The sequence below is a fragment of the Anabrus simplex genome, chromosome 1 (genome assembly GCF_040414725.1).
Source record: "Anabrus simplex isolate iqAnaSimp1 chromosome 1, ASM4041472v1, whole genome shotgun sequence".
NCBI classification, from domain to species: Eukaryota; Metazoa; Arthropoda; class Insecta; order Orthoptera; family Tettigoniidae; genus Anabrus; species Anabrus simplex.
The window spans coordinates 245939653-245966398 of NC_090265.1; the positions used below are offsets into that span (position 1 = coordinate 245939653).

A 26746-nucleotide genomic window follows, 5' to 3' on the forward strand; every position below is an offset into this window, starting at 1 on the left:
CTTACAACAGGTGTCCCTGTTAAACCGAGCAACCCAGTGGAAGGTTGGATAACCAATCCCAGCGGGAAACTGGGTCCGTGAGCCGATCAGTGCTGGTGGCTTCAAGTCTTACAACCTTGATAGTTAAAAGCCCGTTACCTTTTAGGTAACCACCATTACGACTCTCGTAATACTCGAAACATGGAGACAAAGAATATTCAGAAATGTACCCCAGGTGGTAAACAATCCACCCCCACACAGTCTGGGGCAAGCAGGTCATCGTATTCTATGGAACCTGCACCTTCATGCTTCCCACTTCTATCTAATTCTGCTAAATGACGAACAAAGAGAAACATCGAGTACTTTGCTACAATAAACAGTAATTCCCTACTGAAGGTAGGTAAGCTCAAACAAACGTTTGACGTGCTGGAAAAGTACAAGGTTATGATAGCAGTGCTACAAGAGACTTGGTTTACCGACGAGGATACAATAGAGTCCGGAGTGTACAGAATCTACAAGGGGAAACCTGGTGAAAGAGTTATCAAGACACTTCCACAATTTGGTACTGGGTTCGCGGTACACCACAAGGTGGTTGACCATATTTTAGATTTCACTTCATGTAACGGAAGGATCTCCTCGTTGTACTTCAGGTCTCGTAATAAAGCATACACAATCGTAAATTTCCACTCACCCACGAATGACAAAAACCGTTCAAACCTGGAAAATGTAGAACAATGCTGGGCCACCTTAGACGCAACTCTAGATAAGATCCTTTCCCACCATTCCATCATACTCATGGGAGACTTCAGTGCACAAGTCGGTAAGGAGTGGAAGTACCAGAAGATAGTAGGCCATTATCCAGCCCATAAGAGAACAAAAATGGAGAACGTCTCATTGAACTCTGTGACAAGTACAACTTAGTCCTGAAATCAACAGCCTTCAAATGTCTACCTAGAAAGGCCAAAACCTGGAAGAGTCCAAATCCTATGCTTGGTGAATTCCAGTTAGACCATGTTGCTATAGCACGCCATCATACGGACATACAGAATGTCAAGGTATTACGAGGAGCCAACATAGATTCTGATCACTACCATTCACTTGTCAAGATTAATATGCAACCCTTTAGAAAAACACCAACTCTCCAAAGTAGTCATAAGATACCCAGGTTCAACACTCGGTGACTGCGCGATGAGGATTGTGATTTTCAGGATACCCTCAAGAAGAAAACAGAGAAAGAAGGATGGCCTGCCTTACAAAAGGCCTTGCTGGATGCCGCTCAAGAAACTATCCCTGCCTCATCAACCAAGGGCAAACACCCACGGTGGAGTTCAAAGTGTGATGAGGTTATAGAAGAAAGGCGTAAAGCCTGGAATAGGTGGAACCAACATAAAATTGAAGCCAATTATGAAGCCTTCCTCATGCAAAGAAAAGCTACAGCTAACATCATCCGCAGTGCCAAGAGAAATTATCTCAGGAGCCTAATGGAACAGGCTGAAAATAATTTTCAGGGAAACAACTCAAGAGACCTGTACAAAGGACTTAAGAAGCAAACGACCCAGTACACAGCTCCTACCCTCATCCTCCACGGGCCAGATGGAAAACTCCAACTGAACAATAAAGACTGCACCAAAACTCTTGCAGATTATTTCCAGAAGCTACTAAACACAAAGGAACCTAAAGAAAAGCTTATTTTCCATGAGCCTTCACACAGGAACCCTGATTCTCAACCACCTACGAGAGAAGAAATAAAGGACATCATCGGTGGTCTCAAGAACAAGGCTTCAGGTGAAGACCGCATCGTTGCCGAGATGTGGAAAGATGCAGATGACCAGTCTTTGCAGAGCATCCATCAAATCATAAAGGACATATGGACAACAGAGTCCCTACCCGAAGGATGGACGTCTGCCGTGATTCATCCCCTCCACAAGAAGGGAAGTAAGACAGACCTCAACAATTAGAGCGGTATTTCCTTGTTACAAATTACCTACAAGATCCTCTCTGTAGCCCTGCTCAATAGAGTCACCACACAGCTAGACTCACAGTTAGGTGAATACCAAGCTGGTTTCCGTAAGACTAGATCCTGTCCAGAACAGATACACAATCTTAAGACTGTTCTCAATTACAAAAGCCGAGGTGGACATCCCTGGGTGGTGGTCCTAGTAGAGTTTCAGAAAGCTTATGACTCTGTGGACAGAGACACACTTTTCTCCATTCTATGGGAACTTGGTCTGGATGGGAAGACCCTACGATTGGTTCAAGCCACTCTGAAGAACACGACGTCCAAGATCAGGTTCAGAGGTGAACTGTCCGAAAGCTTTCAAATCAGAACAGGAGTTAGACAGGTTGATGGTCTCTCCTACATTCTCTTCAACTGTGTCCTGGAAAAGATCATTAGGGAATGGAGAATGATGCTATCACCGGGAGCTGGATTGAAGCTTGGGTACAAGAGAGACAACCTCATTGTCCCGTGCCTAGCCTTTGCCGATGACCTCATTCTACTGGCAAACAATATAGAGGAGGCTACCTACAATTTACAGAGTCTTTATAGTGTAGCGGTTAAGACTGGTCTGAAGATCAGCATCCAGAAGACTGAATTTATGACCAGTATCAAAGAGGCCCCTTCTACAATTTGTGTCACAGACACTGCCATACGAAATGTACCTGCAGTTAAGTACTTGGGAGAATGGATCTCTGCGAATCAGAGCGAGAACCTAGCCATAGATGCCAGATGTACCAAGTTTGAAAGGGCTTATCACTCGTGTTGTAGCTATTCATCTAAGTGCCTCTCCAAGAACCTCAAACTCAGACACTACAACTCGGTCGTCAAACCATCTGTTCTGTATGCTTCCGAGTGCATACAATATCGGCCACTGTTACAGTATCATGTTTTTTTTTCAGTATACTAAGCTAATGTTCAACTCTCAAAACTTGCCTGGCAGGTAAAGTCTTTAATTAAAAATAGGAGAGGATTTCCACCAATCAATACTTATTTATTGTATATATTAAATTACAGGACCGGTTTCGACCTCATATTCAAGGTCATCTTCAGCTGAACCATACATACATATTTATATAATGAAGCTTTGATTAAGATTGTGGTGTTGAAGGAATGCCATATGATGATGATGTACATTTAGTTACATACAAATGGGGCACGTCTTAGCGTGCACTGGCGTATATGTCATTCTGTACAATATTGCAACTGTATGTCTAAAATGTTGAAGGTCTTAAAACTAGTGTATAAAACACGTCTTTTCCTAAACTAACTTATATATATATGTACAAGATAAAAACAATATATAAAAACACTTCATGCATATGAACATTCGTTCTTGCTTGGTGGTCAATACATCGACTAACTTCCGTATTTAAGTCTTATTCACAGTTGTGCACTTCAGCTGCTATTCTTAGAGTTTGTAAAATTGCATGGATAAAAGTTTTGTCTTCCTGTGCGTATGTGAGATAAAACATACGCACAGGAAGACAAAACTTTTATCCATGCAATTTTACAAACTCTAAGAATAGCAGCTGAAGTGCACAACTGTGAATAAGACTTAAATACGGAAGTTAGTCGATGTATTGACCACCAAGCAAGAACGAATGTTCATATGCATGAAGTGTTTTTATATATTGTTTTTATCTTGTACATATATATATAAGTTAGTTTAGGAAAAGACGTGTTTTATACACTAGTTTTAAGACCTTCAACATTTTAGACATACAGTTGCAATATTGTACAGAATGACATGTACGCCAGTGCACGCTAAGACGTGCCCCATTTGTATGTAACTAAATGTACATCATCATCATATGGCATTCCTTCAACACCACAATCTTAATCAAAGCTTCATTATATAAATATGTATGTATGGTTCAGCTGAAGATGACCTTGAATATGAGGTCGAAACCGGTCCTGTAATTTAATATATACAATAAATAAGTATTGATTGGTGGAAATCCTCTCCTATTTTTAATTGTGCAATTGTCAATACGGAAATGAAAATTATAGATTACGAGGTAAAGTCTTATCGGGGCTGTATTGTATTGGGCTAGGAAGGGCCCACTCAGAAAGCAGGAGTTTAAAGAGAGGAAGATCCTGAGGAGGATATTAATCAGAGAGGAAGGAGGCAATTACAGAATCCGCCATAATGACGAACACCAGGAGGACATCGTCACATCTATCAGGAAAAGGTGCCTGACCTTTTATGGACACTTGGCCCGTCTGGATTCCAAAAGACTCACAACAGGATATTCACAGTAACAGGAAGAGGCAAGGCTTCTAAGAAAAAATGGATCACGTCAGTTAAGTCGGATATGGAACAACTAGATATCCCACTGGGACAAACTCATGACCGACTACTGTTCGATCAAGCCATCCAACACAGAGTTTTCCCAACGTCCCTTACAAGTAAGAAGACTACAGGAACTAAGTGGACAGAGGAGAGAAGGCTGGCTCATAGTCAGCAAATGAAGAAATATTTGAAGAAGACGAAAGCAACAGCTTTACCGAAGAGTAGATACGAGCCCCGTGGTCCTCAGTAGGCCTAAACGACAAAGAATAATAATAATAATAATAATAGTAATAATAACCCCCTGTGGGTTGGGGATGCAGATGAAGAATTCACCCACGGTATCCCCTGCCTGTTGTAAGAGGCAACTAAAAGGGGCGACCAAGGGATGATCAAATTAGAACCATGAAACTACTTGTGATTAGTACCACCACGCGGGGAACACCATGGGTCACTTGTACTTGCGCATAGTACCACAATGTTGGCTATCAAATAGAGAGCGCGACGACTTTTACAGTACCTGTGATTTGTAGCAATATATGAGCGACACCATGGGATGAGGGAACCTATGGTTCTGGCTTGCCTATGAGTAGTACCCACTGTATGAGGAACACCACGAGATAGTATGAGTCCCTGTGGTTAGTACTCTTACGTGATGAACACCATAGGTTTGCATTGCCTATGAATGGCGCTGCAATGTGCGAACCAGTGCAGGTCTGTAATACATGTGCGAATTTCATTAGCTGTGAGTAGTTCCATAATGTATGGAAATCTGCGAGTCTACGCTACTCATGATTAGTACCGCAACCTGACAAATAGCATGGTTCTATTTTCCTAGCGATAAGTACCATTATGAGGGGCCGATGACCTGGATTTTGGACCTTTTTAGACGACAAGCATCATTGATTCAGTATTGTGCTTTAGAAGAAGTCCCTTGGTCAGTAATACTATTGTTTAACGCTAGTTTCTGGGAATGTGGGGCATTGCGGGTCGGATCCACTAATTGTTTTAACTTCATATCCATCCATTCATTCTTCATCCTCACTTTTTCAAATTCTGGTCAGTGAAGGATTATGGATTTTTAAATTGTCATAACATTTTGTTTCATTTTGTACCATTAGGAGCTGATGACTTAGATGTTAAGCCCCTTTAAACAACAATCATCATCATCATCATCATCAATAATAATAATAATAATAATAATGATGGCATGTGGCCTCTGGAGAGGCCTGGTGCATGTCTTTTGAGTTGGTGCCATATAGGCGACCTGCACGTCTCCTGGATGAAGCGCTTTCTATGATGAATTCTAATGCTGAAGATGGCTCATACACCCAAACCCCGAGCCATCAATATTAACCAGTGGAGGTTATAATTCCTGACCTAGCTGGGAATTGAAACTGGGACCCCTTGAACCAAGGGCCAGCACACTAAACGATCTGGACATGGAGCTTACTCACTTACTGTTTCATACACTGTCCTTTCAGTTCCCACCTGAGGATTTAGGTCTCCTAGAAAAAGAGTATTATCTTGCTTGAGGTTGTTCCCTAATTCTTGAAGAAAGTCATCTTTATCTTCTTAACTACACCTGTGGAGCATACACCTGAACAATGGTCAGGGTGTTTTTGTTGATTTTCTGATATAGCGTGATCATTTGTTCATTAACATATTCTATATCAGCCACAGCATCCATGTTCTTGCTGATTATGAATGCCACACCATTCCTTGTTTCCTTCTTATTTCCATGCCAGTAGAGTTTGTACCCTTTCTGCACCAATTTATTTCTTTTCCCTTTCCACTTTGTTTTGCCCAGTACAAGGACCTCAAACTTTCTTCTTTCCATTAGATCTACAAGCTCCTCACATTTAGCAGTCAGGGTTATGGTGATTAATATTGGTATTTTGAATGTGTTTTTCTGTCTGGGAATTTACTTCTTTGAAAAATTCTGTTTAACTTCAGGCTTATCCTTACCAGGCCTATGTCTAGGTTTGTGTTTACATCCGAGGCTCATTTTATGTTGAAAGCGACGTGACAATTTTTTCTCCCCTTGCTCATTTGCTGGGCCTGAAACAAGGTGAGGTTTTTCTGTCAGGGTGAACTCCCTTAGCCTTTGATACACCTCTTATCTAATCTGCAAGGCAGCAGCGTTGTGCTAAATTTGTGTGTTGTTTCTTACAGGCAGGTATCATCAAACCTGCTGAGGGAGAACTCCTTACTACAACTCCTAAATACCCTCATAGCAATATGAAGAGATCTGTAACATTTTTTACAATCTTGTTAATGGGATTACCCCAATAAAGATCTTTCCTTATACTAAAACCTAGGAACTTACAGTGATCCCCACTATCACCCCAGTAACACAGTTAACTAGCAGGATTTTTCCTCTTGGTAAACCTACAACCTTACTTTTCATCCCATTTACCATCATACCATTGTCTGCTGTCTATCTTACAATGCTGCTGATGTCTATTTATAGGTACTCACAATGCTGTAGCTTATTTATTACTCTAAACACGTAAACATCATCTGCAAAAAGCCTTATCTGTGATTCCAGTTCTTTAAACATATTATTTTAAAACAGTTATATTAGGCCAAGTGTAATTCGAGCGTGAAAGAAATTTACCCCCAAAAAAGAACTGATAGAAAGTATAAAACGCAAAATATCTAGACAAAGAGGCTTATGAGCATGAAAGAGTATGCTCTAACCATTAAATCACAGGGGTAAAAAATAATGGAAGGAAACCAAAAATACTCCTGCCAATCAAGTAACAACAAGAAACAAATTGAAGCCATATCAAACACAAGAAAACCCAACGCAAGGACAAATTAAAGGAAGCACACTTACTTGGTGTTAGGATACACAAATGTGACATCCCAACACAATGAAAATGCAGCACAATAGCTCAACTAAAAGAAAAGAAGGAGTGGGGGACCTAATGTACACCCATGCTAAATAACTCGGCGCCTTAAATGAATAACTCTCGAATGCATTTAAACTCAAGAATATATACATATGTACATACATTATCATTATAGACTGTTATGCCTTTCAGCGTTCAGTCTGCAAGCCTCTGTGAATTTACTAAACGTTGCCACAATTCTCTGTTTGCAACTGGTGTTGTGGCCTCATTTAGTTCTATACCTCTTATCTTTAAATCATTAGAAACTGAGTCTAATCATCGTCGTCTTGGTCTCCCTCTACTTCTCCTACCCTCCATAATAGAATCCATTATTCTTCTAGATAACTTATCCTCCTCCATTCACCTCATATGACCCCACCGCCAAAGCCGGTTAATGCATACAGCTTCATCCATTAAGTTCGTTCCTAATTTAGTCTTTATCTCCTCATTCTTAGTATCCTCCTGCCATTGTTCCCACCTGTTTGTACCAGCAACCATTCTTGCTACTTTCATGTCTGTTACTTCTAACTTATGAATGAGATATCCTGAGTCCACCCAGAATTCACTCCCGTGAAACAAAGTTGGTTGGAAACAGACTGATGTAAATATAGTTTCGTCTGTGAGCTGATTTCCTTCTTACAGATGACTGCTGTTCGCAACTTCAAGCTCACTGCATTCGCTTTACTGCACCTTGATTCAATCTCTCTCACTATACAACTTTCCTGGGAGATCACACATCCTAAATACTTGAAATTATCTACCTGTTCCAGCTTTGCATCATCAATCTGACATTCACTTCTCTTGGATTTCGTACCTACTAACATCAATTTGGTCTTAGCACAGGTAATTTTCATACCATACTCATTGCACCTATTTTCAAGTTCCAATATATTAGACTATAGGCTTTTAGCACAATCTGCCATTAAGACCCAAGTCGTCAGCGTAGGCCAGACTGATTACTACATTTCCGCCTAACTGAATCCCTCCCTGCCACTTTATACCTTTCAGCATATGATCCATGTAAACTACGAACAGCAAAGGTGAAAGATTACAGCCTTGTTTAACGCCTGTAAGTACCCTGAACCATGAACTCATTCTACCATCATTCTCACTGAAGCCTAATTGTCAACATAAATGCTTTTGATTGATTTTAATAATCTACCTTTAATTCCATAGTCCCCCAGTATGGTGAACATCTCTTCCCATGGCACCCTGTCATATGCTTTCTCTTAGATCTACTAAACATAAACACAACTGCCTATTCCTCTCGTAATATTTTTCAATTACCTGGCGCATACTGAAAATCTGATCATTACAGCCCCTCTGTGGTCTGAAACCACATTGGTTTTTATCCAACTTCCTCTCAACTACTGATCGCACCCTCCCTTCCAAGATGCCAGTGAATACTTTGCCTGGTATACTAATCAATGAGATACCTTGATAGTTGTTGCAATCCTTCCTGTTCCCTTGCTTATAGATAGGTGCAATTACTGTTTTTGTCCAATCTGAAGGTACCTTACCAACACTCCTTGCTAATCTTACTACTCTGTGAAGCCATTTCATCCCTGCCTTCCCACTATACTTCGCCATTTCAGGTCTAATTTCATCTATTCTTGCTGCTTTATGACAATGGAGTTTATTTACCATCCTCTCCACTTCCTCAAGCGTAATTTCACCAACATCCTTTTCCTGCTCCACATGAGCTTGGCTGTTCGCAACTCGGCCAGGAAGATTTCCTTTTACGTTGAGAAGATGTTCAAAATATTCCCTCCACCTCTTCAGTGATTCCCTAGGATCTGTTATGAGTTCACCTGAATTACTCAAAATACTGTTCATTTGTTTTTTCTCTCCCTTCCTAAGATTCTTTATTACTGTCCAGAAAGGTTTCCCTGCAATCTTCCCACAACTTCTTTTTGGATTCAACAACTATTTCGCTCTGTCTTCCTCGGCCCTTGTTTGGAGCCATTTCTGATAAACTTGTTTTTACGTTTACAAGCTGCTCTCACTTCATCATTCCACCTAGATGTTTGCCTTTTCCCATCTTGTCACGCAGTTGTTCCTAGGCATTACCTTGCTGTTTCTACTACAGCAACCCTGTATGCCACCCATTCTCTTTCTATATCCTGAACCTGCTTACTGTCTACTTTCGAAACTTCTCACTAATCATATCCATGTACTTCTGTCTAATTCCCTTGTCCTTGAGATTTTCTACTGTTATTCGTCTGCAGACAGATTTCACTTTCTCTACCCTAGGCCTAGAGATACTTAGTTCACTACAGATCAGATCATTGATTTCTGTGATCCACTTAATATTATGCTTACTGTTCCACAATTTTTCTATTATCCTGCTGATTCTGTTTTCAGGTTTTCTAATTAGATGACCAAGGAATGAGATTCATGTTTTTTCTGATAGTGCTCATTACCGGTTCTACTTCTTTGTAGACTGTTTCATGAGAAACTAGTCTCCAGTGTCCATTTTCTTGGTATTTTTTGTTTATACATGTTCTTATTATTCTTCTCTATATTTTGAGTATCCTGTCTATTGCTGCAGTATTAGTTGTTTTGAAAATGGTTTCACTAGCGTATGTTATTTCTGGTTGTATGACTATTTTATAATGCTTTAATTTTGTGGCTATTGAGAGGTCTTTTTTGTTGTATGTGTTTTTGGTGACATACTGAGCTTTGGTTAATTTGTTTATTCTATTATGCCATGTTTTCTTTTTGTTAAGGTTGTATGTTATAATTTCACCTAAGTATTTAAATTTGTCTACAATTTTGATTTCCTGTTCTCCTATTTTGATATTCTGTGCAAGTGGTGGGTCAGTTAACATGATTTCTGTTTTCTCAAAGGATATATATATTGAGGCCAATTTTTTATTTCCTGTAGTGATTTAATTTGTTGTCAAGTTTCCTGAACATTGTTAGATAGGAGAGCAAGGTCATCAGCAAATCCCGGACAATTTAAGGTTATGTTGTCTTTTGATTTTCCAATTTTGATGTTTTTTGGTTTCTCCTTGTACCATTCCCTTATTATATATTCCAAAGCACAGTTGAATAGCAGCGGTGACATCTCCCTGTCTGAAACGAGTTTTTATGCGGAATGGCTTAGAAAATTCCGCTGTGAATCTGACTTTTGATTGTGTGTTGGCTAAGGTGAGTTCAGTCAGTTAAGATTAGTTTAGGGTGCAGTCCAAAATTTCTTAATCTTTTCAATATTGAATGTCTATGAATACAGTCATATGCCTTCTTAAAATCTACAAACGTTATTGCGGGAGTTTTGTTTTCTGTAATATGCCATAACTATTTTTAACATGATGATTTGTCCTGCACAACTTCTCCAAGGTCTGAAGCCTCCTTGGTATTCACCTAATTCTTGTTCTAACTGTTTTTTAATTCTGCCGTACAGGATTCTAGCAAATATTTTGTATGTACAGTCCAAGAGAGATATACCTCTGTAGTTGTCTGGATTGCTCTTACCTCCTTTTTTGTGAAGCGGCTATATGATAGCTGTTGTCCAGTGTTTGGGTAAATATTCTGTTGTCTATATTTTTGATAGGGCCATGTGTAGGGAGATTCGAACTGTGTCACTGGCATATTTCCACATTTCTGCAAAAACTTGATTTTTGCATGCCTTGTAATTTTTCATCTCCTCGACTGCTGTTTCCACCTCTTGGAATATCTGAAGTACTTATTTGATTATTGTTTGGTCGGAGGAGCTATACCATATGAATGGAGAGTTGCTATAGTAGCCCCTGGGTACAAAGGAAAGGGTGATAGACATAAAGCTGAAAATTACAGGCCAGTAAGTTTGACATGCATTGTATGTAAGCTTTGGGAAGGCATTCTTTCTGATTATATTAGACATGTTTGTGAAATTAATAACTGGTTCGATAGAAGGCAATTCGGTTTTAGGAAAGGTTATTCCACTGAAGCTCAACTTGTAGGATTCCAGCAAGATATAGCAGATATCATGGATTCTGGAGGTCAAATGGACAGTATCGCGATTGACCTGTCTAAAGCATTTGATAGGGTGGATCATGGGAGACTACTGGCAAAAATGAGTGCAAGTGGACTAGACAAAAGAGTGACTGAATGGGTTGCTATATTTATAGAAAATAGATCTCAGAGAATTAGACTAGGTGAAGCTTTATCTGACCCTGTAATAATTAAGAGGGGAATTCCTCAAGGCAGTATTATCGGACCTTTATGTTTTCTTATATATATAAATGATATGAGTAAAGGAGTGGAATCGGAGGTAAGGCTTTTTGCGGTTGATGTTATTCTCTATAGAGTGATAAATAAGTTACAAGATTGTGAGCAACTGCAACGTGACCTCGAAAATGTTGTGAGATGGACAGCAGGCAGTGGTATGTTGATAAACGTGGTTAAAAGTCAGGTTGTGAGTTTCAAAAATAGGAAAAGTCCTCTCAGTTTTAATTACTGCGTTGATGGGGTGAAAGTTCCTTTTGGGGATCATTGTAAGTATCTAGGTGTTAATATAAGGAAAGATCTTCATTGGGGTAATCACATAAATAGGATTGTAAATAAAGGGTACAGATCTCTGCACATGGTTATGAGGGTGTTTAGGGGTTGTAGTAAGGATGTAAAGGAGAGTGCATATAAGTCTCTAGTAAGACCCCAACTAGAGTATGGTTCCAGTGTATGGGACCCTTACCAGGATTACCTGATTCAAGAACTGGAAAAAATCCAAAGAAAAGCAGCTCGATTTGTTCTGGGTGATTTCTGACAAAAGAGTAGCGTTACAAAAATATTGCAATGTTTGGGTTGGGAAGAATTGAGAGAAAGAAGAAGAGCTGCTCGACTAAGTGGTATGTTCTGAGCTGTCAGCGGAGAGATGGCGTGGAATGACATTAGTAGACAAATAAGTTTGAATGGCGTTTATAAAAGTAGGAAAGATCACAATATGAAGATAAAGTTGGAATTCAAGAGGACAAACTGGGGCAAATATTCGTTTATAGGAAGGGGAGTTAGGGATTGGAATAACTTACCAAGGGAGACGTTCAGTAAATTTCCAATTTCTTTGAAATCATTTCGGAAAAGGCTAGGAAAGCAACAGATAGGGAATCTGCCACCTGGGCGACTGCCCTAAATGCAGATCAGTATTGATTGATTGATTGATGTTGAGGGTTTAGGTTTACAGGTTTGATTTTTACTGTGGTGTCATGTGTTAATTTTTAAAAGTTCTTTGGGCTCTTCAGAGTTCAAATGTTTCGTGAATGCTTTTGCCGTAATTTCGGCATTTTCCTTACTACTGTATGCCATTTTCCAGCTTCACTTTTCAGCATTAATGTAGGGGGATTGAATTTCTTTAGTTGTCTACTAAAGATTTTATAGTAATCTCCAGAATTGGTTTTATGATAGTTTTCTTCTATTGAGGTGATTATATCTTTCTGAAATTGTCTCTTAATTTTTCTAATAGTTTGGGTGAACAATAATAATAATAATAATAATAATAATAATAATAATAATAATAATAATAATAATAGTAATAATAATAATGATGATGATGATGATGATGATGATAATCTACACCCTAATTCTAGTTCAACCAGGTCAGGAATGAAATGAATGAAGCTCCCATTTAGCGGCGAGGATGGGAACTGTGCCGGCTGCCGAAGCCTGTTGCACCCTCTGGGGCAATGATTAATGACTGGGAGATGAAGTGAAATTATATTGGAGAGAGTTGCTGGAATGAAAGATGACAGGGGAAAACTGGAGTACTAAATCTAAAATATGGTGACCACCAACATAATAATAAAAACAAAGGAATTCAAGATTTAACGGTAAATTTAACTTAAAAGTTCGCCTAGATCAAGGACTTGCTTCTAAATCACACTACACTTGGCATTCTTAACAGGCGATATGCCTAGTAAACAAGCCAGACATTTTAAATTCTATATTTGTAGTTAGTTCAAAAACGAACAAATTGCACAATTATACCTTTAGAAATAATGAAACTAGTTTAAACTGGTATTAAATTCTTCTTGTCATAATGAGTCACTGTTTTAAAATAACACCTTTACTTCACAATAGTAAAATCTTCAGTTATAAACACTCACCCAGGAAAACATCTCACATTACTCAGTAATGTTTATGAGATAATACAAATGAATATTCTGAAGGTAGGTTTTGAAAGACCCTTATAGAGAGTCAACGGTCCAGTTCTCAAAGATATTCATATTGATTTCATTCCAAGACGGAGCACCCAACAAATACACGGTCAGCCTCCATGACCGTCACCCTCACAACTCAAGGTGGTTGCAGTTCAGTCTTCTTAGTGCGAGACTAGGGAAGATGGGAAAAAAATAAGTAGACAGTGTGCGTACAGTCTAACTCAACATTGCAGATTTAAAATCATGTGGCTTCAATATGATCCTGTTCCCCTTTGAATTTTATTAACAATTACTGTTTAATTCTTTTAAAATGTCTTAAAATTAGTTATGTGCACAATTATGCACGGTCAGATGGCATAAGTTCAGTAGTTAGTTGCGAAGGTTCTAGGATAGGATACAGGCTAAAAATAAGCCCGGAAATATGTGTTTTGTGATGTAACAATTTATTTATATATATATATTGTACCAGGAATCCCTACGGCCTGGCACATTATATTTTTAATTTGTAATTTATTTACGATATGATAGCTCTAGCATTTGGAGCTAGCATGCAAAGCGAACATTCGAGACTCAGCTGCTAGCTATGGGAGTGATAGAGACAGCGCTACGTCACAGGTGGAGAACTGGCTGGATGATGTAATCATCACATGTTGCTAGCTCACGCGTCTAGAACTTACTGGAACAATTTTGATATCTACTAAACGCCGTTAGCTACGAAATAATGAAGTACACCATCGTGAAGCCCATATTTTAAAAGTGAAGTAGCCAAAATTTGAAGAATATCGACCAACTGGTTTCAGAGATATTAAGGTGAAAAACCCCCCACATTTTTTCGCTTGAACCAGAGAGCCAGTCCTGCTTCCAGTATATAAGAGCTTCGCCTCGAGGAGTAAAAGCAGTTGCAATCCACAACTCGACCATGTCAGATGGTACTGTCGCCATGTCGCGTTACGCGAAGTTGTAAGATTTCTGCTGTACTAAAAGACTTAGAAAAATCCAGCGTGTACTAAGACGATACTTATAAATTTTCTGCTGTGTTGTGGACTTGTAAAAAACTGGAGTGTATTAAGTTGAACTCTGTTATTCTCAATAACTTACAAAATTTCTACAGTGTAACGGACTTTGACAATCCGGCGTGTATCAAGTGGAACTCTGTTATTATTAGTAACTTTTAAAATTACAGCAGTGTTATGACTTGGAAAAATACTGCATGTGCTAATTCGAACTTTATTATTATCGGTGATATCTCCGAACTTAATAAAATTTCTGCGTGTGTTTAAGATTGGGCTGTGACTTCTCATAACTTGGAATATTTTGAGAATTAGTAACTAAGTATTTATCATAGCCGAGTTGAGACAATTTTCTCAAATATGACTTGTGTTTGTACAGTGATAGCATATAACTGAGTAAACCTTACGGACATTTTATGATGTTTTTATGAAATATTGACCCTAGTGAAGCTAAGTAACACTGAAAATTTCCTTAAGATTTGTGTTGGTGATATCTAGAGACAGTTAAATGCATCGTGCATATGTAGGAGATGGATTGAATTTACACTCAACATTCCAATAAGCTTTGAACTTTTAAGTTTCGTTTTGAACCTGTTACAAACATGTTCTGAATGCCAAAAACATTGTTTTCTCATGTGAATAGTCTGAATTATGTGAACTGTATCTTTAAAAACTCATTTTACTTAAGAAGTTTGGCTATTTAAAAACTGTGGAAACTTCAAATTATGGCGTGTATTTCAAACACTGTGGACTGTGCTTTAATACATTTAAAAGCCATAACTATTTCTAACAGTATCATTTCTTTGAAGTAATGTAATGGACTGTGGTTCAAGGTGCACATAACAGACTGTGATTCTAAGTGCAATTTTAAATGTTGCTTATCATTGAATTGCGAATATTCAATTAACCAGACAGTGCTTTTTTTTTAACACTCACGATCAATTGTCAATTGAACTTTCTTGTGTGTCTACACCATTATACGACACCAGAAATCTTGACCGAGTGTTAAACTTCATATCGACTCAACGCCTGACTCAACGTGGGACATAATACGTAGTACGACATTGGTCATGGTACATGGTTTGATGAGGGATGTAATACGTGGTACAGTGAGGGAAATGGAACGTGGTACGACATTGGAGATGGTACGTGGTTCGACGTAGTGCTGACAACATCGATGGAGTTCCAGTTGCTGTTCGTGGAACCGCATTCACCAGTTCCAGCCTACTAAAAACTTTCAGGTGATATGAGTGCATTTAGCATTTTAAACTGGTAAAAGCAAGTGATTACTTTAAAAACTATTTATTGCGCTAGACAGTTACTGACTTAATGAAGAGGGACTTTGTTATTTTGTAATCGTTCCTTTAAAGTGCTACGTTAACTATCAGCGTTTATCTCATTACAAGTGCCAGTTGACTTTCCAGTGAAAATTCATTTTCTAGTGATAATTAATTTAACAATTTAAACAGACTTTAGGTGCTTCAAAGTAATTTAATTTCCAATTATTCAAATATTACTGTGAAGTGTAAAACTTCGAAAAAGACTTTAGGCATTGATTTAAAGACTTTAGGTTTCATGTGAGAGTTTATTTATGAAAACAAGTGTTTCTTCCCGAACATTCCAATGACTTATGAAACCACTTTTAACTTACGAATTTCATGAAGAAATAAGTTTATTTTTCAACTTCATTTATAGCAAAGAATTTTCCTTATTCCAATTTTGGTTGAATATACATGAAAGAATATATTTCCAAGTCATTTCTCAGATTTAAATGCGAGATAAGAAGAAGGTTATTTGTGTGCCTAGACATTTGAATAAATTTTCATTTAGCAAAATAACATGTATTATTTTGCTCTGCGAACTCCTTTCTCTGTACCGGCTCCTAAGAATCGATCACTATCTGAGAACCCTCTCCTGCTCCTTTCCCCAATAACACCGGGCGAGTTGGCCGTGCGTGTAGAGGCGCGCGGCTGTGAGCTTGCATCCGGGAGATAGTAGGTTCAAATCCCACTATCGGCAGCCCTGAAGGTGGTTTTCCGTGGTTTCCCATTTTCACACCAGGCAAATGCTGGGGTTGTACCTTAATTAAGGCCACGGCCGCTTCCTTCCAACTCCTAGGCCTTTCCTATCCCATCGTCGCCTTAAGACCTATCTGTGTCGGTGCGACGTAAAGCCCCTAAAAAAGAAAATATCCCAATAACTTTTCCTGGTACAGTATATTATTATGCGTGAATGGTCCCTTTCGGAACACACAAAGTTTTATTTATGATTTCGTTTGCAGAAGATGCAGGATGCTTTTATCTGTTGGCTAAAGGTCCTCCTCCTTTCTTCCGTCCACTTGGTACCTGCTCTTTTTGGTACTTCATTCTCTGGAGTACCCACTTGTCAATTTTCTTTCTATATATATATATTGATTCAAACTTTCTTCAGGTTGAATTTGTGCTTTTTTCATGTCCGCTTTTGTTTGTTGTACCTAAGGGAAATTCTTCAGTTTATCAACTATTTCAAGAACTTGGTGGGTTAGTCTGGTTTCTAGAAACTTCTTAAAATGTCCATAAAATATTAGCCTTCTTTTCCTGAGGTCTGCCGCAATATTAGATAATTTTTCTGTGGATTTTCGGGTTTGGAGGACGTACCCTTCTTCCGTGTGTCTTGGTCCTAAAATTTTCCTCATGATTTTTTTGCTCTTCTTTTGGGATATTTTCCTGCTTACCCTTTTTATGAAGCGTTAAGAGTTTCCCCTGCATATAAAGCCTCAGGTTTGATTACAGTATTGTAATGTTTAATCTTAACATGGAGAGACATACATTTTTTGTTCTGGATTTCTCTTGTTCTCCCATATGCTCTTCTGAGTTTATGGACACCGTTGTTTGGGCTATTTTTTCTTGTCCGGTTGGTTCGAGGATTTCACCCAGGTATTTGAAGTGAGGGACTCTGTTGATTTGTCCGTATTTTGTATTGAGTCTATGCATGTCTAGTTTTGAACAGAGAAATTCAGTTTTTTGGAAGGAGATATGAAGTCCGACCTTCCTGGCATATTCTTGGAGAATTTCAACTTGCTTTATCGCTGTTACTTCATCGCTGGACAAAAGGGCCAGGTCACCCGCGAGGCTAAGCATGGAATTTCAAGCTTTTTTTTTTGTGTGTCCCAATATATACTGGGTTACGGCTATTTTGTGCTTTCAGTTTTTTTTCCCGTTCCCTCATCACCTTAGCTAGGACGAGGTTGAAGAGGGGGGGATGACAATCCATCTCCTTGCCGGACACCAGTTTTTATCAGGAATTTGTCTGAGATTTCTCCCATGAATTTCACTCTTGATTTTGTGTCAGTGAGGGTCTGTTTGGTCAAGTTTAGCATTTTGGAGTCTAGTCCCGGCTGTTCTTTCGGAATGCTGAACAGAGATTGATGATCAATTGAATCATAAGCCTTCTTGAAATCTACGAAAATACAGATGATTGGAAGGTTTGGGCTGGGAAGACTTGATAGAAAGGAGATGAGCTGCTTGACTAAGTGGTATGTTCCGAGCTGTCAGTGGAGAGATGGTGTGGGAGGACATCAGTAGACGAATAAGTTTGGATGGTGTCTTTAAAAGTAGGAAAGATCACAATATGAAGATAAAGTTGGAATTCAAGAGGACAAATTGGGGCAAATATTCGTTTATAGGAAGGGGAGTTAGGGATTGGAATAACTTGCCAAGGGAGATGTTCAATAAATTTCCAATTTCTTTGCAGTCATTTAAGAAAAGGCTAGGAAAACAACAGATAGGGAATCTGCCACCTGGGCGACTGCCCTAAATGCAGATCAGTAGTGATTGATTGATTCTGAGGGCCCTGAATTTTAGAACGGTTTTGAGGTTGAAGATCTGTTCATTGCATGATCTGTGAGGTGGAATCCAGCTTTGATATTCACCAATGTTATGCTTGTGTTGTTTGTGTATTATTTTCAGCAGGCATGCAGAGAAAATTTTGTAGCCGACTTCAAGGAGGGAAATTCCCCTATAATTGTTGACATCAGTTTTGTCTCCTTTTTTGTGAAGGCATATTTCCACTCTTAAGGAATTCCGCAAAAATCCTGTCTCTTCCTGAGGTTCTGTTGTTGTTCTTTAGTCGTTTAATGTGGCCCTGAATTTCTTTCTTGTTTGGTGGAGGTGATTCTGGGTGAGTGAAACTGGATGCTTCTTCAAGAAATCCTTCAGTGGGTTCGGGACAGTTAAGAAGTTCTGAGAAGTACCGTGTAAGTTCTTGGTAGTTTTCTTTATTAGTAAGCACCAACTTTCCCTCTTGTTTCCAGAAACACAAGTTCTGTGGAATGTATCCTTGGATTTTTTTCTGTGAAAGTTCTGTAGAAATCCCTTGTGTTGTGGTTTCTAAAATTATTCAGTCTAGTTGTTCTTTCAGGTGCTTTCTTTTTTTCTTGCCTGATGGTTGTGGATACGATTTTCTGGTCTCGTAAAATTCTTGTTGAGTTTTCTGGGATTTTGTACTGTTGTATTACTGAAATGCAGATTTTCTTATCTCTAGGGCTTGGTCGCATGTTGAGTTCCATCAGGGGTGTTTTGTATTCCTTTTTAAGGGTACCATTTCTCGTGCCTTCTGTATGATTTTGGTGTGAAATTCTTTTGGATTTTCTTGGGATGGTATTTTCTTGGAGTTGAGTTGATGTTTGCTCGTCTTCTCACTTGTGCATTGTATACCTCTTCTGTAGCGGATATGAGATAGCTACATGATCAATCTGAAATTCGCCAAATTCAGTGGGGTACCTCCAGGTTTTTTGCTTCTTAGAATGCTTCCTGAGGAATGTGGACATGATTTTAAGGTTGCACTGTTGACATAGTTCAATGAGTCTTAAACCGTTTTTGTTGGTAAATTTGTGCATCGGGTAGAGACAGACAATTCCTGAGTTCCTTTTCTCGGCCAATTTGCGCATTGAAATCGCCTAAGAGGATTTTAACATCATCCTTTGTAATTTTTGACATAATTTTTTCAAGTTTTTTACAAAATTTGTTCACGTTTTAGGGGTTCTTCTTGTTGTCTATATTTGTAGGGGCGTTTGCATTTATTAATTTATATTTTTTATTGGCACACTGAATCCTCGGGTCATTAGGCGATTGTTGATGGAATGAACTTCTTGGATCGAGTTCAGTGTACTTTTATGTACTACGAAGCTCATACCAAATAAAGGGGTCCTATTTAGACACTTTTGGTCTGTTTTACTTTTGAATATACAGTAATTTCCATAATCCAAGGTGGCATCATCAGTAAATCAAGTTTCCTGCAGGGCAAGGATAAGAGTATTTTGCCAATCAAGTTCTACGACTAAATTTAGTAATTTTCCTGGTTGAATCAAAGCGTTGATGTTGAATGTACCAATGTATGTGGGGGTTTTGTGGGACAGTTTACCAGAGAGCTCCGACTCTCTCCCATGTTTTCGTGGTCGTCCAGGCTCCCCAGAATCCAAAAGCCTGGTTGCCGTCTCAATGTGACGGGTGGATTGGGTACCACCTGGGGTAATGTTGTTACTATGCTCACGAATCATGTTTGGCTTGTAAAAGGAGATCCAGCAATGCTGGGTGCTTAGAACCGGGATTGTTAGTTCCTGGAGCTTGGTATTGCCACCACACCCACAAGGTGTCAGGTGCGGACCAGCAAGCTGGTGGATACCACTCAGATGCACCTGGATTTTAAACAGGCTTTTTATTACTATCCCAAAAAGCAAGGATGTCTCTTCCGCCAGTTCCGCCGTACCAGTGATCTTCATCTCTGCCTTCACTGCCGTTGAGGTCTTCACTTGTAACCCTGAGCTGGGACCATTACCAGATGATACACACCAGGTCATTGTGCTCTGGGACACACATAGGCGTGGGCCGCCATTCCCTGGGCAGGGCTGCTTCCGAAGAGGGTCCCTACCTGCTACCTGCATTATATATACGAGTTTTGTCTGTACTTTGCTCAGAATTTGAAAATAATTGTATTTATGTATCAGTCATGTCCACAGTACAAAAGAAATGCACATTTTACTTTTCCATGTACCGAGCTCGATAGCTGCAGTCGCTTAAGTGCGGCCATTATCCAGTATTCGGGAGATAGTGGGTTCAAGCCCCGCTGTCGGCAGCCCTGAATATGGTTTTCCGTGGTTTCCCATTTTCACAACAAGCAAATGCTAGGGCTGTACCTCAATCAATCAATCAATCAATACTGTTCTGCATTTAGGGCAGTCGCCTAGGTGGCAGATTCCCTATCTGTTGTCTTCTTAGTCTTTTCTTAAATGATTTCAATGAGATTGGAAATTTATTGAACATCTCCCTTGGTAAGTTATTCCAATCCCTAACTCCCCTTTCTATAAATTAATATTTGCCCCAATTTGTCCTTTTGAATTCCAACTTTACCGTCATATTGTGATCTTTCCTACTTTTAAAGATGCCACTCAAACTTATTCATCTACTAATGTCATTCCACGCCATTTCTCTCTGACAGCTTGGAACAAACCACTTAGTCGAGCAGCTCGTCTTCTTTCTCCCAGTTCTTCCCACCCCAAACTTTGCAACATTGTTGTAACGCTACTCTTTTGTCGGAAATCGCCCAGAAAAAATCAATCTGCTTTTCTTTGGATTTTTTCCAGTTCTTGAATCAAGTAGTCCTAGTGAGGGTTCCATACACTGGAACCATATTCTAGTTGGGGTCTTACCCAGAGACTTATATGCCATCCCCCTTATATCCTTACTACAACCCCTAAACATCCTCATAACCATGTGCAGAGATCTGTATCCTTTATGTACAATTATACTTATATGATTACCCCAATGAAAATCTTCATATTAACACCTATGTACTTACAATAATCCCCAAAAGGAACTTTCACCCCATCAACGCAGTAATTAAAACTGAGAGGACTTTTCCTATTTGTGAAACTCACAACCTGACTTTTAACCCGTTTATCATCATACCATTGCCTACTGTCCATCCAACTTCATCGAGGTCATTTTGCAGTTGCCCACAATCTTGTAACTAATTTATTACTATATACAGAATAACATCATCCGCTAGAAGCCTTACCTCTGATTCCACTCCCTTACTCATATCATTTATATATATATATAAGAAAACATAAAGGTCCAATAATACTGCCTTGTGAATTCCCCGCTTAATTATTACAGGGTCTGATAAAGGTTCGCCTACTCTAATTCTCTGAGATCTATTATCTAGAAATATAGCAACCCATTCAGTCACTCTTTTGTCTAGTCCAGTAGCACTCATTTTTGCCAGTAGTCTTCCATGATCCACCCTATCAAATGCTTTAGATAGATCAATCACGATAAAGTCCAATTGACCTTCTGAATCCAAGATATCTGCTATATCTTGTTGGCATCCTACAAGTTGAGCTTCAGTGGAATAACCTTTCCTAAAACTGAACTGCCTCCTATCAGATCTGTTATTGATTTCGCAAACATGTGTAATATAATCAGAAAGAATGCCTTCCCAAAGCTTACATGCAACGCATGTCAAACTTACTGGCCTGTAATTTTCAGCTTTATGTCTATCACCCTTTATATACAGGGGCTTCTATAGCAACTCTCCATTCATTTGGTATAGCTCCTTCAACCAAACAATAATCAAATAAGTACTTAAGATATGGTACTATATCCCAACCCATTGTCTTTAGTAAGATATAGTACTATATCCCAACCCATTGTCTTTAGTATATCCCCAGAAATCTAATCAATTCCAGCTGCTTTTCTAGTTTTCAACTTTTGTATCTTAGTGTAGATATCATTGTTATCATATGTAAATTTTAATACTTCTTTAGCATTAGTCACCTCCTCTATCTGGACATGATCCTTGTAAACAACAATCTTTATATACTGCTGACTGAATACTTCTGCCTTTTGAAGAGCCTCACATACACACTCCCCTTGTTCATTAATTATTCCTGGAATGTCCTTTTTGGAACCTGTTTCTGCCTTAAATACCTATACATACCATTCCATTTTTCACTAAAATGTGTGACTGCCAATTACACTTGCCATCATGTTATCATTAGCTGCCTTCTTTGCTAGATTCAATTTCCTACTAAGTTCCTTCAGTTTCTCCTTATTTCCACAGACAATTTCCCAATTTCTTTCCAGTCTGCACCTCCTTCTTAGCCTCTTTATTTCTCTATTATAATAAGGTGGGTCTTTACCATTCCTTACCACCTTTAAAGGTACAAACCTGTTTTCATATTCCTCAACAATTGATTTAAACTCATTCCAGAGTCTGTTTACATTCTTATGTACCATTTTCCACCGATCATATTTACTTTTTTTAAACTGCCTCATACCTGCTTTATCAGCCATATGGTACTGCCTAATAGTCCTACTTTTAAACTTCCATTCTATCACATTTATTTTTAACTACGACAAAAACAGCTTTGTGGTCACTAATACCATCTATTACTTCGGTTTCTCTATAGAGCTCATCCGGTTTTACCAGCACGACATCCAGAATATTCTTCCCTCTAGTTGGTTTCAACTGAGCTCGATAGCTGAAGTCGCTAAGTGCGGCCAGTATCCAGTATTTGGGAGATCGTAGGTTCGAACCCCACTGTCGACAGCCCTGAAAATGGTTTTCCGTGGTTTCCCATTTTCACACCAGGCAAATGTACCTTAATTAAGGCCACGGCTGCTTCCTTCCCACTGCTAGGCTTTTCCTGTCCCATCGTCGCCATAAGACCTATCTGTGTCGGTGCAACGTAAAGCAACTTGCAAAAAAAGAAGTTCTCTGTAATTTATGTCTGTCTGTCTGTCTGTCTGTCTGTCTGTCTGTCTGTCTGTCTGTATGCATGCATGTATGTACACGCGTCACGAGAAAACGGCTGAAGAGAATTTAATGAAAATCGGTATGCAAAGTTGGGGGATGAGCCACTACCATCTAGGCTATAAATCATTTTATTTATGCTGAGTTTAATGGTAGTTTAGGGGAAGGCCTGAAATTTAATTTAATATTATTAGTGGTCTTATTGATAAATACGAGGACGGTTTGAAACGTTCTCAGAATTACCGCTCGATGTCAGTCCTAGAGCAACGAGGTTCCCGCTCAATAATCGCACATCCTTTGTGAGTGAACACGTGGCGCGTCAGTGCTCTAGCTGCAGGAGTGTGGTAGTAACGACTCTTTGTTGTTGTTCCCGCGTAGTGATTTGTGACAATGGAAAAAACTGATATTTGAGCAGTGATTAAATACTTTGTAAAGAAAGGTATGAAAGCAACGGAAATTCATGCTGACTTTCAGAACACACTGGGGGACTCTGCTCCTTCATTTTTAACTGTTGCCAAGTGGACCAGTGAGTTTAAATTTGGTCGGGAGAGCTTGGATGATGATCCGCCTAGTGGACGGCCAAAAAGTGCTACGACCCCAGAATTTATTGCAAAAGTGCATAAAATGGTAATGGAGGATCATCGACTGAAAGTGCGGGAGATTGCTGAAGCTGTAGGGATCTCTTCTGAACGGGTATATTATATTTTAACCGAAGAATTGGGTATGAAAAAATTATCCGCAAGATGGGTGCCGCGGCTCTTGACATTGGACAATAAACGCACTAGATTGGAAATGTCCGAACAAAGTCTGGCCCATTTTCAGAGCAACCAACAAGATTTTTTGCGCCGGTTTGTGACTACAGATGAAACTTGGGTCCACTACTATACCCCAGAGACGAAACAGCAGTCAAAGCAGTGGAAACATGCTGATTCACCACTACCAAAGAAAGCAAAGGCAGTGCGTTCGGCCGAAAGGTCATGGCCTCAGTTTTCTGGGATGCAAAAGGCATTCTGCTGATAGATTATCTTCCTACTGGCCAAACAATTATGGGGCAATACTGTGCAAACCTCCTGGACCGACTACAGTAAAAGATACGCGAAACAAGGCCTGGTTTGGCAAGGAAAAAGGTCATCTTTCATCAGGACAACACTCCGCCGCACACAAGTGTTACTGCCATGGCAAAACTTCATGAACTGGGGTATGACTTGTTGCCACATCCACCTTATTCACCTGATTTGGCACCATCAGACTTTCATCTATTCCCCAAGCTGAAAATTTTCCCCGGTGGACGGAGATTTTCTACAAGGGAAGAACTGACAGCCGAATTGGTGAGGTATTTTGCAGGCCTGGAATAATCTCATTTTCGAGATGGGATCAAGGCGGACCAAATGCATTAGGCTACAGGGAGACTATGTTGAATAATAAAAGCAGTTCCACCGAGGCGAGATACTTAATTCTAGTACATTCCAAGAACTTTTCAAACCGCCTACGTACTACATATCTAAAGTTATATAGAATTAAATTTCTGATCATATATGTCTTATACATTTTTACCGTACCCGCTATGATAACGCAGATATTCATGAATTTGTATTTTTGTTGCTAAGTCCATATCAACGCCGAGCCATGAGAAAGTAAGAATTTAATTTTTTAAAATCTAATAAATTCAAGAATCCATCCAAATTTTGAAATATTTTATAATAAGAAGCTATATACAGTGAAACTTCTTTAGTGTGTTCCTCATTAACACGTTTAAAATCTTCTAACATCTTCATTTATCAATCTGCCTTTCCTTGTCTTTCCTATCACACTTCTTAGAAATTTCATTTCGCTGGCTTGAATTCTACTGTCATCCCTACTTGTTTGTCACTGTCCTGGTCTCAGCTGCATAAGTCAATATGGGTGTATAAAATATTTTATACATTACCTCTTTACACTTCCTTGGAACCTCCTTATTCCAGAGAACATTTCTTACAGTCTGGTAGAATGCATTGCTCTGTTGTAACCTCTAACTAATATCCATGTCCATGCTGAGTGGTAAAATCTGTGTTATTTTGGGGTGAACAATCACTGTACAATGGACCTAGTCAATGCAGTAGCCTCTAATAGTGCGCTGCAACAAACACCGGTAGACATGGCTTTGTTTATAGACGATTACTTCTGTCTTCTGCAGAATTTCATGAAATATTGCTCAAGACACAAACCTGACTGTCCTGGACACTCTCTACAGTAGAGCATACAGTCCTGCACTGCCGCTCCTTCTAACACTGTCTGCACAGCTTCCGTGATCTATGCCGATTCTCCTTATCGACACATTTACTGGTAAAATGTGAAAATGTGTTCCTGTATATGGTATGATAGATTTTGGGAGACTACGAGGCGGTGTTTCTTTTGTTGAGAAGACCCTGCAACCTCACTATTCTCGTTGACATGGCAGAAAATGATGCTGAATTGTAATGACTACAGATATAGTAACTAACAATTAACCTGATGCCCAGTTTGAGCACATGTTTAACAAACTCTTAACAATGCACAGATAAAAGATACGCTTGTTTACATAGGTACTAGTGGAAATGTGAGCTTTAATATTTGGTGCAGAGTGTGATGCATGTGTCGTCATCGGCCACAAATGTGATCAGAGAGATTTTTGTTCATTTTCAAAGTTTATTTGCATAGTTTGTTACATAAAGGTTTAACACGTTTACCTGCTTAGCACATCATAAATTCAAAGTCCCGATTCTCATTGTATTAACTCTATATAAAAAATACCTCGCTTATCACGTCGGGAATTTTCGCTATTATTGCTTAGTATGATCACATTTTTCCTAGACTTAAAAGTGTTACTGTATTTGTCATCCTTTCGGAAAGAAACGTGATTTCCAACTCGGGTAAGAGCCGTCACTACAGTTGTGTGGTTAAGGGAAAAGGCCTTCCTGTCCTTCAAATGATAAGTTGCACTTTTTGGGAGCAAGCCGTTAGCCTCAGGAATGTTCACTTTTGCTTGCCGGTTAGCAGCAAGATTGCTGAATAACAGAATGTGCCTGTTTGTGCTTGTATTTTGCATTCCATTCAGAAGGTAGAATTGTATTTTGTGTTGATTGGTACAGTGAAGTGTAGCTAATATTTGTTGTGTGATATGGTAGCTGATATCTGTATTAGGAACATAATCGTGTGAAATTGACTAGCGTGCTGCATATTAGTCTTGTGATAGCCTAGTTATGGATACTGAAACTGTTGTAAAATTCCTTAATAATGAAGACAAAATTAAAATCTGTCAGAAAGTAGACTGGCATAAGCATGCAGAGGTCACAAATGTTGAAACTCACACCTTTGAGTTTCGACTCGATCACTCAAGTTGGTTGAAGTTTTTTTGATTCAAAATGGTGGCCAAAGTCATTCCTCACCCATTCTCTTTGTTCCTCGCATTTGCACATGTTCGAGTGTAACTTTCAATTCATCTTCTAAGAGTGTGACCAGAAAATAATGTTCAGTAACCCACTGCTCTGAAATAAAATGCTCCCAATGATATTTGTTTTAGAAAGAGTATGATCTGCAATAAAACTCCAATACTTTTGTAGGTCCCTGTGCATGTTTTTTCATATTTGTTGTCTGATGTTTTTCACATCTTTCAGTGTACCGGTACT

At 39.1% G+C, this 26746-nt stretch overlaps 1 protein-coding gene across 1 annotated transcript in view; it reads left to right on the top strand.

Moving 5' to 3' along the window:
* The window catches only part of LOC136886360 (serine/threonine-protein kinase/endoribonuclease IRE1), a 387729-nt gene that overhangs the window by 66759 nt on the left and 294224 nt on the right, over positions 1 to 26746 (top strand). The window lies entirely within an intron of this gene.